Source organism: Humulus lupulus, chromosome 4, assembly GCF_963169125.1.
Source record: "Humulus lupulus chromosome 4, drHumLupu1.1, whole genome shotgun sequence".
NCBI lineage: Eukaryota > Viridiplantae > Streptophyta > Magnoliopsida > Rosales > Cannabaceae > Humulus > Humulus lupulus.
Genome location: NC_084796.1, coordinates 206,881,204 through 206,897,239, shown reverse-complemented (window position 1 = coordinate 206,897,239; position 16,036 = coordinate 206,881,204).

The following is a 16,036-nucleotide window of genomic DNA, read 5'->3' as shown; positions in this document are numbered from 1 at the left end:
TTCTTCCATAAAGTAACTCATAAGGTGCCATCCCCATCGTTGACGGGTAGCTTTTGTTGTAGGAGAACTCTATCACCAGTAAGTACTTATTCCATGATCCTTCGAAATCAAGTACACAAGCGCGTAGCATATCCTCTAAAATCTATATCGTACGTTCGGATTGACCGTCTATCTGAGGATGAAAAGTTGTACTAAGACTTAACTTAGTACCCATGGATTGCTGTAAACTTCTCCAAAATCTCGATGCAAACATCGATCCTCTATCAGACACTATTTTCTTGGGGATTCCATGCAACCTTACTATCTTTTGGACATAGATGTCTGCATATTGGTCCGCCATGTATGAAGTCTTAAAAGGAAGGAAATGAGCAGACTTGGTTAGTCTATCTATTACTACCCAAACTGAATCATGCTGCTTACTTGTTCGTGGCAAACCTGTCACAAAATCCATAGCTATATCATCCCATTTCCATTGTGGTACGCTAAGTGGCTACAATAAGCCTGCAGGCCGCTGATGCTCTGCTTTCACTTGCTGGCATATTAAACACTTAGACACAAATTCCGCTATGTCCTTCTTCATCCCTGGGCACCAATACATTGCATTGATGTCGTGTGTCATCTTGGTCGACCATGGGTGAACTGTGTACGGGGTACTGTGCGCTTCTTCTAGTATTGTCATCTTAATCCTTTGATCATTTGGCACACATACCTGATCCTTATATCTCAATAACCCTCGACTTGATATTGATAAATTTGTGGCCTTGCCTTCTATGACTGCATCCATGTGTGCCACTAGTGTGTCGTCTTGCCCTTGCCCAATCCGTATATCTTCTAGCAGATTTGACTGAATGGACAAGTTAGCCAGCTTGTTGACAACTACTTCTATTCCAGCATTGATCAACTCCTGCTGCAGCGGCTTTTCTATTCCGACTAGTGCTGCTAAACTTCCATAACTTTCCCTACTTAGTGCATCAACAACTACATTTTCCTTTCCTGTGTGGTATAGGATTTTGCAGTTGTAATCCTTTACTAACTCTAACCACCTGTGCTGCCTCATGTTAAGCTCTTTCTGAGTAAAGAAGTACTTTAAACTTTTGTGGTCTGTATAAATCTTGCATCGTTCTCCGTTGAGATAATGGCGCTAGATTTTCAACGCAAAGACCACTGTTGCCAACTCCATATCGTGAGTTGGGTAGCATTGCTCGTACTCCTTCAGCTGCCTTGAGGCGTAGGCTATCACCTTATCATTCTGCATCAGCACGCAACCCAACCCTTGCTTCGATGCATCGTAGTAGACTACGAACTTATCATTGGGTGTCGGTACATAGAGTACTGGTGCTGAGCACAGCTTGTCCTTAAGCAGCTGGAAGCTTTCTTCACATATATCATTCTTGTTGAATCTTTGCTGTTTCCGGGTCAGGTTGGTGAGTGGAGTGGCTATCTTAGAAAATCCCTCTACGAACCTCCGATAATAACCTGCTAATCCCAAAAAGCTCCTTACTTCGGATGCGTTCTTTGGTCTTGGCCAATCCTTCACAGCCTCTACCTTGGATGGGTCTACTACAACTCCGTCCTTGGATATAATGTGCCCGAGGAACGCCACTTGCGAAAGCCAAAACTCGCATTTCTTGAACTTGGCGTAGAGTTAATGCTCTTTTAGTCGCAACACGATCAACCTCAGATGTTCCTCGTGCTCAACTTCGTCCTTGGAGTATACTAAGATGTCGTCGATGAGCACAATGACGAATCTATCCAAGTAATCCTTAAATACCCTATTCATTAAGTCCATAAATGCAGCTGGGGCATTGGTAAGACCGAAAGACATAACTAAGAAATTGTAATGCCCATAATGAGTTCTAAAAGCTGTTCTAGGAATATCCTCTCCCCGCATCTTGAGCTGATGGTACCCAGACCGTAAATCAATCTTTGAAAATACAGTCACACCTCGGAGTTGATCAAACAAGTCATCAATCTGGGGTAGCGGGTACTTATTCTTAATTGTTACCTTATTCTGCTAGCGGTAGTCTATGTACATCCGCATGCTTCCGTCCTTTTTCTTCACAAATAGAACTGGTGCTCCCCATGGCGAATGGCTCGGTCTAATGAAACCCAACTCTAGGAGTTCTTGTAGCTGCATCTTTAACTCCTTGAGTTCTGTAGGTGCCATTCGGTATGGTGCCTTGGAGATTAGGCTCGGTGCCCGATATTAATTCTATCGTGAAGTCAATTTCCCGAGTCTGTGGCAATCCCAGTAAGTCATCGGGAAATACTTCTGGGAATTCTCGTACAATGCGGACGTCTCCAACTTTAAGCGGTGTTTCCTTTACTACGTCTGTGTTGCTGGCTAAGAACACTTGACATCCTTTTTCTATCATCCTTTGAGCTTTGAGAGATGGTATTAGCAGTGTGCGTAATCTTGAAACTTATCCCATGAAGCATAGTCTCTGGCTGTCAGGAGTCTCGAACGTCACTTTCTTGCGTTTGCAGTCGATGGTTGTGCCATGCCTAGTATCATGTCAAAGTCCTTGATCTCCAATTCTATCAGGTCTCCTTCTAGTTCGACATCTTCAATCTTGATTGGTACGCCTCGTACTATCCATGATGATAAAACTACTTTGCCCGAAGGCAACTCGGTTACAAACCTAGTTCTAAATCTTTCACAATGGTTGTCTAGTTTTTCTATCATTCCTAACAAGATATACGAATGAGTGGCTCCCGAATCAAATAATACAGAACATATATTATTGAGGATAGAAACCTGACCTACAACCACCTTATTGTTAGCATCAGCCTCTCCTTGGGTTAAGGCAAATACCCTGGTAGGAACCATCTTATCTTCCTTTTTTCCTTCTGTCTTGAGCAGAGGACATTCTTTCTTCCAGTGTCCTTCTTGACCATAGTTGTAACATCCCTTGGTGTTTGCCCGGCATTCACCAGGATGTTTCTTCTGGCACTTAGTACACTGCGGGTACTCTACATAACCCGACCTCCTACTTCCATTGTTTGTCCGTGCCCGTTTATCATTGTCGAACTGCTTATTGTCAAGATGCCTTCTTTTCTGTCCATTGTTATTGTTGTTGCTGGAATGATTGCTTTTGTTGTGGTGGTTGTTGTTCCGACTAGTCTGAGATTGATTCTGCTGTCTAGGCTCAAGCTTACTGGCTGCTTCTTTGCTAACATTAGCCTGCAGTCTTTCTACTTCTATTGCCGTCTCTAGAACGTCGGCATATGTAGTTTTTCCTGGGTTTGCTAGTTTAACCTTAGTTCGATCTTTGGTCAAAGTTCTCTAACGAATTTAGACACCCTCAGATAGTCAGTTGGAACCATTTCCGGTGCGAACTTAGCTAATCGGTCGAATTGTCGAGCATACTCTGCCACTGATAAACTCCCTTGCTTCAGGCCAGCGAACTCCTCGACTCTTGAAGTGATATCAGCCGCATTATAATACTTTTTGTGGAACAACTCCATAATTCGGGTCCAAGTCATGGTGGCAACATCATGCGTCTGCTGGACTAAGTCCCACCATATCCTGGAATCCTTCTTGAGCAGAGACAAAACGCAGGATATGCGGTCTGCGTTCCCTAGATTAATGTGTGTCAAGATTGGATCCACATTTCTTAGCCACTCTTCTGCCTCGAAGGGGTCTGTAGTCCCTTCAAAGTTCAGAGTGTGTTGCTTACGGAACCACTCATAAACTAGCTCCATGTGCTGAATTGGATATGGCGCATAATTCGCCATTGGCCATCCCCCATATGGACCAACTTGTTGGGGTGCTGAGGCAATTTGCTGTGGCTGTGGTTGCGGCGGAGGCGGAGGCCGAGTCTGAGGCTGAGCCTGTTGTCGTTGTTGCTGCAATGACTCCTCAACTTGTTGTGGCAGTCTTGCAATTTCTGCAGTGTTGTCAACTGGCAGCGGCATCGGTGCATTGCGGCTGGCAGCAACACACACTCTCCTTCTGCGAACCAGAGGGGCTTCATTGTTCACCGAAGTAGCATTGGAGGCATTTCCATTGGTGCGAGCAGATCTTCGGAGCGACATCGCAGTAGAGTTCTAACAGTTGAGAGAAACATGTCAGAACTTTACCCTAATAGGCTCTAAGGCAAAAACTTAATCTAAACAAACATAACTCGGACCTATTAATTATGACTTCTTATGAAAAATTATATAAGCCTTCTTTATTATTAGAGTGGGTTACTATACTTAGAAAAATAAGCCATCTTTATTATTTTCTAAGTTTGTTTCTAATCATCATATATGACTTAATTCTCAGGCTCGAAACTCGTCTTTGTTCCAAAGTTAACCATATTGAGAGAGGGCTGGGATCAGTAAAATCGTTCCCACTACTATGGCCCCCTAACTCTCAATATAGAGAACCTGGTTCATTGATTTGTATCAACCCTCACCGAACTTAGTCATTATTTATTAAATTTATTATTTATTATGATTGTAAAAGAAAATCAAACTCATTCATGTCATCAAAATAACAATGATATAAATTTGGAAAAAAAGTTTTCACTATTTACAATCATCAATGCAAATAAATAAATTAATTAAACAAGGAAACTAATCTATTCCAAAAATCGGGGTCATCTACATCCGATCTTTCATCTAACATATCGTCATCTATTTCTTCATAATCATCATTGTCTTGTGCCTCAAAATTCCCTCGAGGAAGATTCGTAAAAATTCGATGTTTTTGCTCATTTGTAAATTGAAATTCCATTTTTGAAGTGAACCTAAGTATGAGAAAATAATATCTCATAGCTACCGGCAATTCATCTTCATCATCTATCATCTCCCAAATTTCTTCTAAGGCTGCAATCACAGTAGGATAATCTCTAAAAAGTCTAATTACTAAAACGTAATGCTCCGTTGATCTCATCATAATCTACTTAGATTCTTGGAGGTGACCCATCTCCCCGTGGAACAAAAGTAGTCTTCGAGTGATTCTTTCTAGCACTCCTATGGTGTTTCGGGGTTTTCTAATTCTTTTTAAAGCCTTAATGGCTTGAATATCCTCATTAGTTAATGCTCCGCTCATTCTTAACTGAAAACATAAAGACTAAAATTGTTACCTATACTTATAAACATAATAACTATAACTCAAACACTTACTTGGCGGTCAGATTCAGAGCTTTGAGTGTGTGTATCGAGGAGAACTTCATGCGAATGAACCGTTGCTCTGATACCAACTGTAATGACCCAACTTATTCTAGACTTTGGACCATTAATAACTATTATACATAGACACGAATCTTTAAGAAAACCTACAAATGAAATAATCATAACTTCATTAAAACAAAAGTTAAAATACATAAAACTCATAGTAGGATATGGGACCCCATTGTTTTGAAAATAAAATGTAACATAACTTAAATCTTAAATTAAATGGTTACAATATTAAGTGCTGAAATACATAGAAATCATAATTTAAAAGACTTCAACAACTTCATCCTCGAACCGTTCACGCAGTCCACCGATTCCATTCTCCCTCAATACACAATCCCAAGCTGCCAAGAATCTTCCTGCCACAATACAATTTTCCTGCACATATAAAACAAAGGAATGAGCCTCATGCCAAGGAAGGAAAATCTACTACAAGCATGATTCATATACATAAACATAAGCTATAAACATATATCATAATTCTAATCCATGTACATGGTAACTATTGGGGTTTGCTAACTAAGCAACTATAAGCCTCAAACTACAATGAGGTTTGCTAGTTAAGCAACTATAAGCCCCAAAAACATAAAAGTGTTGGGGTTTGCTATATAGCAACTATAAGCCCCAAAACATACAATATCATAACACCAAAAATTTTACTATAGCATAATCATAACATATTATATAGCATAGCGCATATCACATTGGATCTATCCTATTTTCCTTACCAAATACCGAGATGCGAGAACAAGGACGAGATTTTGGAACACTCCTAAAAACCATTGATAGAGAGGTGAGTATTTTAAAAGAAGTAGATAAAAAAGAAATGAATCTAAACCACCGAGAAGATACTTACTAACAAGAACCTCAAGTTCAAAGAACTTGGATGCCTAACCACGAATGAAAATAGCGAGTTAGGAATTGAGTAGAGAAAAACTATAAAAACTAATGAAATAATACAGAAAGGAACTAGAAATAGGAATGCCTTGAATGCACTATAACCGAACTACACCTTGAAATCGAAATACACACTATGAACCTTACTTCCCAAGTGTTTAATAAGCATAGAATGATAAAGCTTATAACCCCAACCCAAGTTTTTAACACTCTAAAGTAAACCTAGAAGCTTGAAGGCTCTGAACTCAGCTTGAAGATTGAGAGAAACAGCTGGGTACTAGGTCCTATTTATAGAGTTCAAGAATGAAAAGATCTTCATTTAGCTTGAATAAAAATAATGACTTTTAATTGAAAAATATTTGAATATTCGTTCAGCAGAGGCTTAAGACTTAGTCAAAAAGAATTTTGGACTTATCAAGAGGTTATGGAATAAAATGAGCTCGGTTTCAAAATTATTCAAAAATCGTGCCCTACAGCCGATATATCGCCTGGGCTGATATTCCCGAGGCTCGTCGAAGAGGTTGCGCGAAGTTACGTGTTTTTTGTATCGCTGTGTGACGATATATCGCCCCCTAGAGCTGCGATATATCAGTATACGCTGAAATATTATACACGTAATTACACTTTTTCAGCCTAATTTGAATTGAGTAAACAACTTTGACTGAGTCCTATAACAATTTCAAAGCTCCTGGTAGACTCTGGGATTTTAAAATATTACTCTTAATAAACTATTCCTCAAAAATACTTAATTTCTCATTATACATGCACATGACAAATGTCATTATCTTATTGGGTCTTATCTAAACCTTATATTATAATAAATATCATCTTCATAACCAGTCATATTAATCAAACCTTAGGTTATAATTAATATTCTTAAACTATAGGGTAAACTTATAAAATCTACAAGTGTTGCTACGAGTGTCCAACTAAGTCCCGGCTTGAACCAAAATCCACAGTAATAAACATACTATAACTACTACTAGTTATTACTATTACTACTACTATCTAACTAGCTAAGTAAAGTTCTTGGACTCTACACATCCATATTTCAAAATTTAAATTTTAAATTCAAAATTCAAAATTCAAATTGATGATCATCTTTATAATCATCTTTTAAAATTCAATAAATGAAAGAATATTTTTGACTTACCAATTTTATTTTCTCCCACTCAAATTAGATAGTTAATTTCAAAATTTTATTTATTTATTTATATATATGAATTTAGAAAATTATATATTTAAATTAATAAATATATTTTTGAAAATTAATAATTAATTCCAAATTAAGTATTCAACCTCAATTATCATATAATTGTATACTTGACCCGAAGAACAAAAATTTTCTCAAATTTCCAAATTACAGTTTTATCCTTGTATCAACTCTTACCTTGATATGGTGTTGATAGAGTCACCCTAGGGACCTATGGACCTATACTATCAAGCTCCAATAGATTATGAATCAAAGATCTTTGATTAAATAATCATATTTATTATTCTCATGATTACTCCAATGTAAATATGAATTGAACTCTTGATAATTATAGACATGTATTTACTAAGTACTTTATTAAAGAATAATGTATCCATTGATATAATCATTACATACAACGTTCATCCTCTATTAATGGTTCATAATTAAAAGGGAATAAAATTACAATTTTACCCTTTTAGCTATATCTTGTTCCTAGAGTACCATTAACTTTACTAGTGAAGGTTGTGTCGCAACAAGTTTGCGACGTGAGCGCTCATAACCTTTTCAATTTCAAAAGTCAACCAAATATGGAACCATTATTCAATGTATAAGAAGGTATAAATTCCATATCTGTTAAACTATGTCTCCAGTCATATACATCATCGAGTCACCAAAACAATTGTTCTTAGCCTGATCATTCTTACAAAGCTTAACGCATAAATCAAAGGATCAGAAGATATATATAGGAGTTCATAACAACCTCAGGATTAAGATCATCGTGTATATGATTATCGTTTGATGTGTTTTATTAATATTATGAAACGATGTTGAAACACATATTAACAAATCACATCTGGTCCAGTTCTATATATCACTATATATAAAGTACCTTCACTAAAGTGTCCGATTACACTAGTGACCCAAATCTAGGTCACTTGTATTGATAATACTAGCGAACCGTACTAGCAGTAATTAATCTAAAGATTCCATAACTTTATTTTACTGTGAACTGTTTTAAGTTTATTATCTTAATCCCGATCCTCTCATACCATTTTGAGATTAAGACCACATAGATAAACTTCAGAATTTTATGATATTTACTTAATATTATCAACATAATATCAAACATATTCTATATATATAATAATTCAATTCAATTCAATTATTTATTTCATTTAAAACATTTGCCAACTACAATTGCTTTTAGGGCACTATTCCCAACAGTTACAATATTAGCTTATAATAGCTCATACTTTTCATAACAGAATAGCTCATCCAACATAATAACTCATACTTTTCATAACATATAAGCTTTTTAAACATAATAGCCCATACCTTTCATAATATAATTCATATAAATTCTAGCTAACTTCCTTACCTCAAGTCCAAACAAATTAAAGAGGGGGATACTTCACAACAAGCCTAGAATAACAATCAAACATTTGTCTTAATACCAAATATAACAAACACACCCTATAAACATCCCCCACGTGTGCATGGGCCATACACACGTGGCACAAGTTGCATCTCAATTCATCCATGCAATAATTTCACATAAACGCATAAAGAATAATACCATTTGTACTAAGGAAATCTCAATAGTTCCAAAACCTGGATCATGCAGTTAATCAAATAGCGTACATTTGAACATGAAAGTAAACTTGCATGTATCATGCATACGGAGGAGGGTTTTTAAAACTAGCGTTGAAGTTGGAATCATTTCTTCCCTTATTTTTTTGTCAATTTCACAAAATTCAGCAAACATAAAATAATTAGTCACGTAAATTATTACTACATTATTCCTTTAAATCACACATTTTTCATTCATAAATTTTATTGCAAATATTAATTTGTATAGAAAAATCCTTAGCTTTAATTTGCGTAAATAATAATCTCATATATTATTTAATAACAATTAAAAGAATATGACAAAATTTTGTAGTTACTTATAATTATTAAATGAATTCCTTGACGAGCTTTAGAAAATAATTTTACTTAATTTTTTAAAAAATACTACATAAATGTAAATGATAAAATACATATTTAAAGTGTGGAAAATTACATTTACCATATACATAGTCTAAGGTTTAATTTATTTGAACACATGCATTACTTATTTATTTAAAAGAAATTTTCTCCAAAAGAACAAAAATTTCATGAACCATTTTTATTACATTAATTTCCTCTTAACAATAAAATATTTAATTTCCATCATAACTTTAAAAAACTGCATGCACTTGATTAAAGAAAATACTTAATTAATATATGAAAATCACTCTTTTTTTTGTCTTGGTTATAAAATATGCATTTTAAGTCATAGTTTGCTTTCTTACCAATTAATTCACAAATTACCAATTTAGAGTTAACAAAATTCAGCAAGCTTAAATCCACCTAGAATACTAACAAATACTTAAAACCCTTTACAACAATTTAACAAATTAACTTACATGGTTTTACACTTTATGCATTTTAATATGACAATTTTAGCATGCAAATTAATCCCCAAAACAAAATCAAACCATTCTAAATCCTACCATACTCATAAGGCCGAAACCTTCATGGTATAATTCATGAAAATAATACCAATAAACCTATTCCAAATCAATAGTTTTAATATTAGCAATAATAGACAACATAAACTCATCATCCAAAAGAAATACGCCTATGCCAAAAATTACATAGCATGTTTCTAATCCTTATTGTTTCCAAAACCCAAAGAAAATCCTAGCATATTTCTAAGAATACAAGTGACAACATGATATACAAACAAAAATATAAACCAACATGCAAAAAGAATCCCTAGGCCGGAACCTACATGACCAACAACCCAAACCCCTTTTGCATGTTTACAAGAATATTAAAGAGACAACATAACATAAAATAGAGCAAAACCAAACTTAAGCCTTAGCCTGCATCTACCTTTACATAAATTATTAAATTCAAAATGATTATGGAAACATAAACATAGGATCTCATTAAACTCATACATCATGTGTACCCAAAATTTTCCTTATGCTTGCCTAAATACCCATGCATGCCCAAGCATACACACGCACACACAACCATAGAGCCCACACACCTAGGCCACTCACAAGAATATAAACTTCATAGAAATTTTTTTTCAAGAAAACTACGCACAAATAACATACATGGATATTTCTTTTCATGTTCCTATGGATTTAAGAAAATGAAAACATAAAGAATAATAAAAATACATAGAGGAAAAAGTTCATTCCAACAACCAACAACTATCAAAACATAATATAGATCATGTAAGTCATCAAACAATAATAAGGTTAGATATCTCTTTTACATCTCTTGCTAGAAATCAAGACCCCAAAATGGCCACCATTCTTGATCAAACCCCTAGGGATTTCAAATATACAACAAAAGAAAAGAACAAAAAGATGCTCTTAGATTCAAGAAGAAGGAGTAGAAACTAGAAATCACCATGAATCAAGAACTTACCCTTGGGATTTTGAAATCCCATAGTTCTCTTCTTCTTTCTTCCTTTCTTCTTCTCCTTCTCTCTCTAGTTCTCACGCCTCCCCTCTCCTTCTCTCTCTAAAATCGGCAGACACAAAAAGCATCTAAGCTCTTCTCTTTCCTTTTCCTTGTTATTTAACATAAAAGGAAAACCTAGCCTAATGTGAATGAGAAGGTTTCCCAAATTCATTTCTCTTAATTTTGGCCTAAAATCAATCTACAATAAAAAAAATGCAATGGGAATGATGTCAACAACTAAATGAGGAAGCTTTCCCCTTGGTCTTCTCCCCCTCATGCCACACACCCACTCTCTCTCTCCTCTTCCTATTTATTTCCCAATTTTCTAATAAACACTAGCCTCTTTTAAAAAAAATATCCATATTTAATTCTTCCCATTATTTTCCTTTTCTTTTTTTCTAAATAAACTAAAAAAAATAAAGAAATGATTAATTGATAAGAAAATGCACTATGCATGGAAACCAATTGTAACACCCTGGATAGCCAAGACCGTTACACTGTGTGTTTATAAAAAAGTGTTGGACTTGCTAAACAAGTCATTTAATTAAAAAAAACGTGTTACCGAAACTATAACGGAACTAGGGTTAAAATATTTTGGTCTCAAAAGATGCATTTCTTATAAATAACATTTTCTGTTTCACGGGATCCCAAAAACAATAGAATTACAACAATTTACAAAGGGTTCGAGAATTAAATACAGTGTTAGCCATATTAAGGCAAAATAGACAGTTAGGCAATCCCTATCCTGATCCACTCCTCGGCCATGGCGACCGAACAGCTGACTATGTACATTCAACCCCGCAGCTTTCCATCTCAGGATTGGTCCAACTTGCCTTTGCCTTTACCTGCACCACGTAGCACCCGTGAGCCAAGGCACAACAAGAAAACATAACAACAGAGCATAAGCAGTCAACAGACAATCCAACATCTCATATCACATAGGCGTGTTCTCAATCATACAAGCATTTATCATACTAAACATATCAGCTCATATCAATCACCAATTTACAAATGATAACTAGGGTTAGCGCCCTCAGGCCGCACCCTCTGTTATCCCATTGACTCCGCCCTGATTAAACCGAGCTCAGTAAATATAAAGCTGTCTTTGGCTACCAGTGGCCAAGCCGTGCCCTGTGCGCAAATATTGTGTACGACACCCTTAGGCCGCTATCACATGTCCCATGGCATAATACCATCACTGACATTTTACAGATATTGGGAGCACTTAGTCCCATCATAAACATATAACCGGGTGCAGTTTTCTGACCTTTGGATTTGCTAGCTTTGTTCGTTGTGATCCTTGAGCACGATCCCCCTTGAGCCCTAGCGCTCACCTAATCACAACCATACATCAAAATCATCACCAAACCTCAAGTCATAAACCTAACCTCGGGACCAATCCTGAGCCCTCGGGAAGCTCTAATTCCACAAAACAGGGTGGTGGAATCGAACCCCTGGGCAAAAACCCTTGAAAATAACTCAAAAACCCCTTTCTGGAATCAGGGTAGCGCTACAACGCTCTAAGGAGGGCGCTACAACGCTACAAGCAGAACCAAAACACCCTCGGAAAGCTTGGCCTAGCCCTACAACGCCCAAAGGCTAGCGCTGTAGCGCTAGTCACAGACAGCCAATACTGCATTTTTCCTTCCTGCGTTTTCCTCGAACAAACCTTTACCAAAACTCTTCCAATCCCCCAACCAAACCTAAAAAAAAGCTTATTAACACACTCCACTCATCCCAAGCATCCCAAATACAGAAACCCAAGCACATGCATCCTTAATCTCAAAAGTCACCATAGTTGATCCTAAACTCAGAAACTCAGCAGAAACCATAGAAATCTTAGAGTTGAAACCAAAGTTCCTTACCTTTAACTAGAGAGTTGATGCTAGGATACCCTATACTCTTCCTTGGCTTCCTCCTCCTCAAATCCTTGGCTCCAATTCCCTAAAATTCCCCATGAATTCAGCTTAGATACCTTAGTTAAAATTAAAACCAGAACTGAAGAAACTTCAAAGTTTGACCTCAAGTTGAAGGTTTGTTCTTGCTAAACCCTTGCCAATTCTTCATGCCTAACTCAGAAACCTTGTGGCTCAACTTGATCTAGCTCTCCTCTGAAATTTGCTTCAAGAACCCTCAAGAAAATGGTGGGAAAAAGCCTAAACCGACCTTGCTTCCCTTCCCTTCCTTCTCTTTCTTTTCTTTCCTTCTTTTCAGACTTCTATTTTATTCTACAAACTCCACTGAGCATAAAGCCTCAGTAATACCTATCTCTTAAAAGACAAATGACCATAATGCCCTCCCCTTTTATCCTAAATCCTTTAATCCACTTAGGGAATTTTGGTCATTTTACCCAATTCCCGCTAATTTCCTCGAGTGTCTCTAACATTTTTCGCCTACTTCTCGATACCTAACTAATCAGCAATTATATTCCTCATTATCAAAATTAACCCCAATATATTCTCTAAATTCCCATTTACACCCCCAGGCTCGCCCCAAGACGGGTATAAATCCCCGCCGTGACTTTTTCGCTAACCTGCTAACTAGGATCGTCTCAAATCACAGATCACAGATATATCCACATAATAATGTGGTCTCAACAGTTATCGCATATATATACAGTTATGCCCTCAATGGGCCAACATTACAGTTATGCCCTTTCTAAGCTAATCAGGGCCTACATGCATACTAGTACACATAGCCATGCATCTCAAATATTCAAGTAGCCATACAACATGTTTTTAATCATTAAATCACATATATTCCGATTATGCCCTCCAGGCACACTAATCAAGGCCCTTAAGCCCTATTAGTAAATTTGGGTCGTTACACCAATGCATGCTCACCATGCGTACCATGCACATGCACACACACAAGCGCTAGGATGCATTTCTACTAACCAGGCACCTTGGTGCACACAACCAAATCTCAAGAATTCACAAATTAAAACAATTAAATAACACCATTAAGAAATTTTAAATTCACATAATTTCTACCAATAAATTCAAACAATTAAAAAATAAATAAATTTTTAACACTTAACAATTAATACTAAAATAAAGCTCAAATATTAAATAAATAAATAAATAAATTTTGGTGCGCTACATCGTTGCTTCTTCCAAGGTTCATTTGTCACAATATGTTCTCAATGCTGTTCAAGCTATCATGGGAGCTCAGATGTTTGGAGCCTTATGAAACGTAGATATCCAAGAAAGGATATTTACGCCTCTTTTACCAACTCCAACAAAAAAACTTCGAAGAATAGACCATGGAAGTGTTGGTAACTGGTTTACCATGTGCGCAGCAGAATGCACGGAGTGGTGGGCACATGATTTCAAAAAAAATTATTTAAACAAACTTTAAATAACCAGATCCATTAATATGCAAACACTAATTAATGAGATAGAAAAAAGATAAGGATTTACTAGTTGTAGATCTATCAAGAATACTTGCTATATTTTTGTATCTCCTACGAACAACCAATCCAAAGCAGCCTTCTAAATACTCAGATCAAGATCTTACAAGATGTATCTCTACACCTCAAGACGTGTGTGGGCATGCAGAGTTATGGTGGAAATTTTGTGATTCACAAGATATTCTCAACATATGAGATCTTGAAATTTTTCAGGTCTGAGACTAATCTCAGGGATATGAAAAATATTACGATATATTTTTCTCTCTGTTTGAAAGACTTAGAATTCTCTAGAATCTTGTAGAAACTAATTTTCTATAAGATATATTTATAAAAGAATTAATTAAAATCAAAATTCAAAATTCAAATTATAAACTAATTATTAAATAAATAAAAAGAAATATCCAAGATCCAATCCTGGACCTATTCACACGCCAACCACAGTGCATGCACTATGATTGGCATGTAACATATCCCTTTTCAGGGATATGTGTCTTAACCATTTTTATTTAATAATAATTTATTCAAAAAATATCTAAACTTGATAACTAACCTTATCAGATTAATTAATAAATAAATTTCAAATTAATTCAAACCAATTTTGAATCATCTGAATTATCTTTTCACATTGTTTAAATAAATCAAATTAATTATTTTAAATATTTAATTGCCATTTTCAAAAATTCCCATTTTAATTAAAAATTATTTAAATTTTTTTTAATCAATTAATTAATTTCAAAAATTAATATATTAATTAAATTTTCTCATTAATATATTTTACTTCGAAAAAGAAATTTCTTCCAAATATACCCTTTCCTAGATTTTTGCCAGTTTTAACTCTTACCTTGAATATTGTTGATAGAGCCATCTCGAGGACCTATGAACCTATAATTTTAAGCTCCAATAAATTTAGATTATTAATTAAAACTCTTTAATATAATAACCTTAATTTATTAATCTCAATATTATTCCACTAAAATACTGTACTCTTGTAATTATAGACATTTCTTTATTGAGTACTTTTTAAATATAAAAAAGCATCCATCAATTTAATCATGAAATCCAATGTAATCCTCTATTAATGGTTCACTATTAAAGTAGGGATAAGATACCGTTGAACCTCTTTAATTATATCTTGTTTGCTTAGGTACCATTAACTTTACTAGTGAGTGTTAATTCTTCAACTGATTTATGAATTTGATCTCAATAACCTTTCAGTTCCAAAAGCTAACCCTTAAGAGAACCATTATTCAATTCCTCTCGGAAAGGTATAGATTCCATATTTGTATATTATGTCCCTAACCATTTACACCAATGAGTTCCCAAAATAAATTTTTTTCAGTCTGATCATTTTGACAAACCATAACGAGTGAATCAAATAACCCAAATGACAAAAACTTGAGTTCATAATAAGTTCAGGATTAAAATGTTGCGCCCTAAAATTAGCATGAGTTCAATTACTTCGCTTGGGTACAAATGGCAGATGAATATGTGGAAAAATAGCCAAGTATGATATCTGGTTAACAATGATGTGAGCAGCTCAAGACTCAATTGATCTACAGAAAATTATCCGACCGCCTTTCAGGATAACAATCGAGTTCGAGACCTATAATGACTAGATCCAAATGTGGGCGCTCTGAGCTTAATACGAGTTAAGGCTCAGATAGTCTTTGAGCACCAGCTTGGGGGAGATATTTAGCTCGTGGAAACTTGGACAGAACGCACACTGAAGGATCCTAAGAGATTCGAAGGCTCCTTATACGCTCATTAATGCCTAGGCTGTATTGCATATATACCATTTATAATTCGAGATAGCAGAAGTGTATTCTATTCTGGTATCAAATCATATCCCAATGTAAATAAGA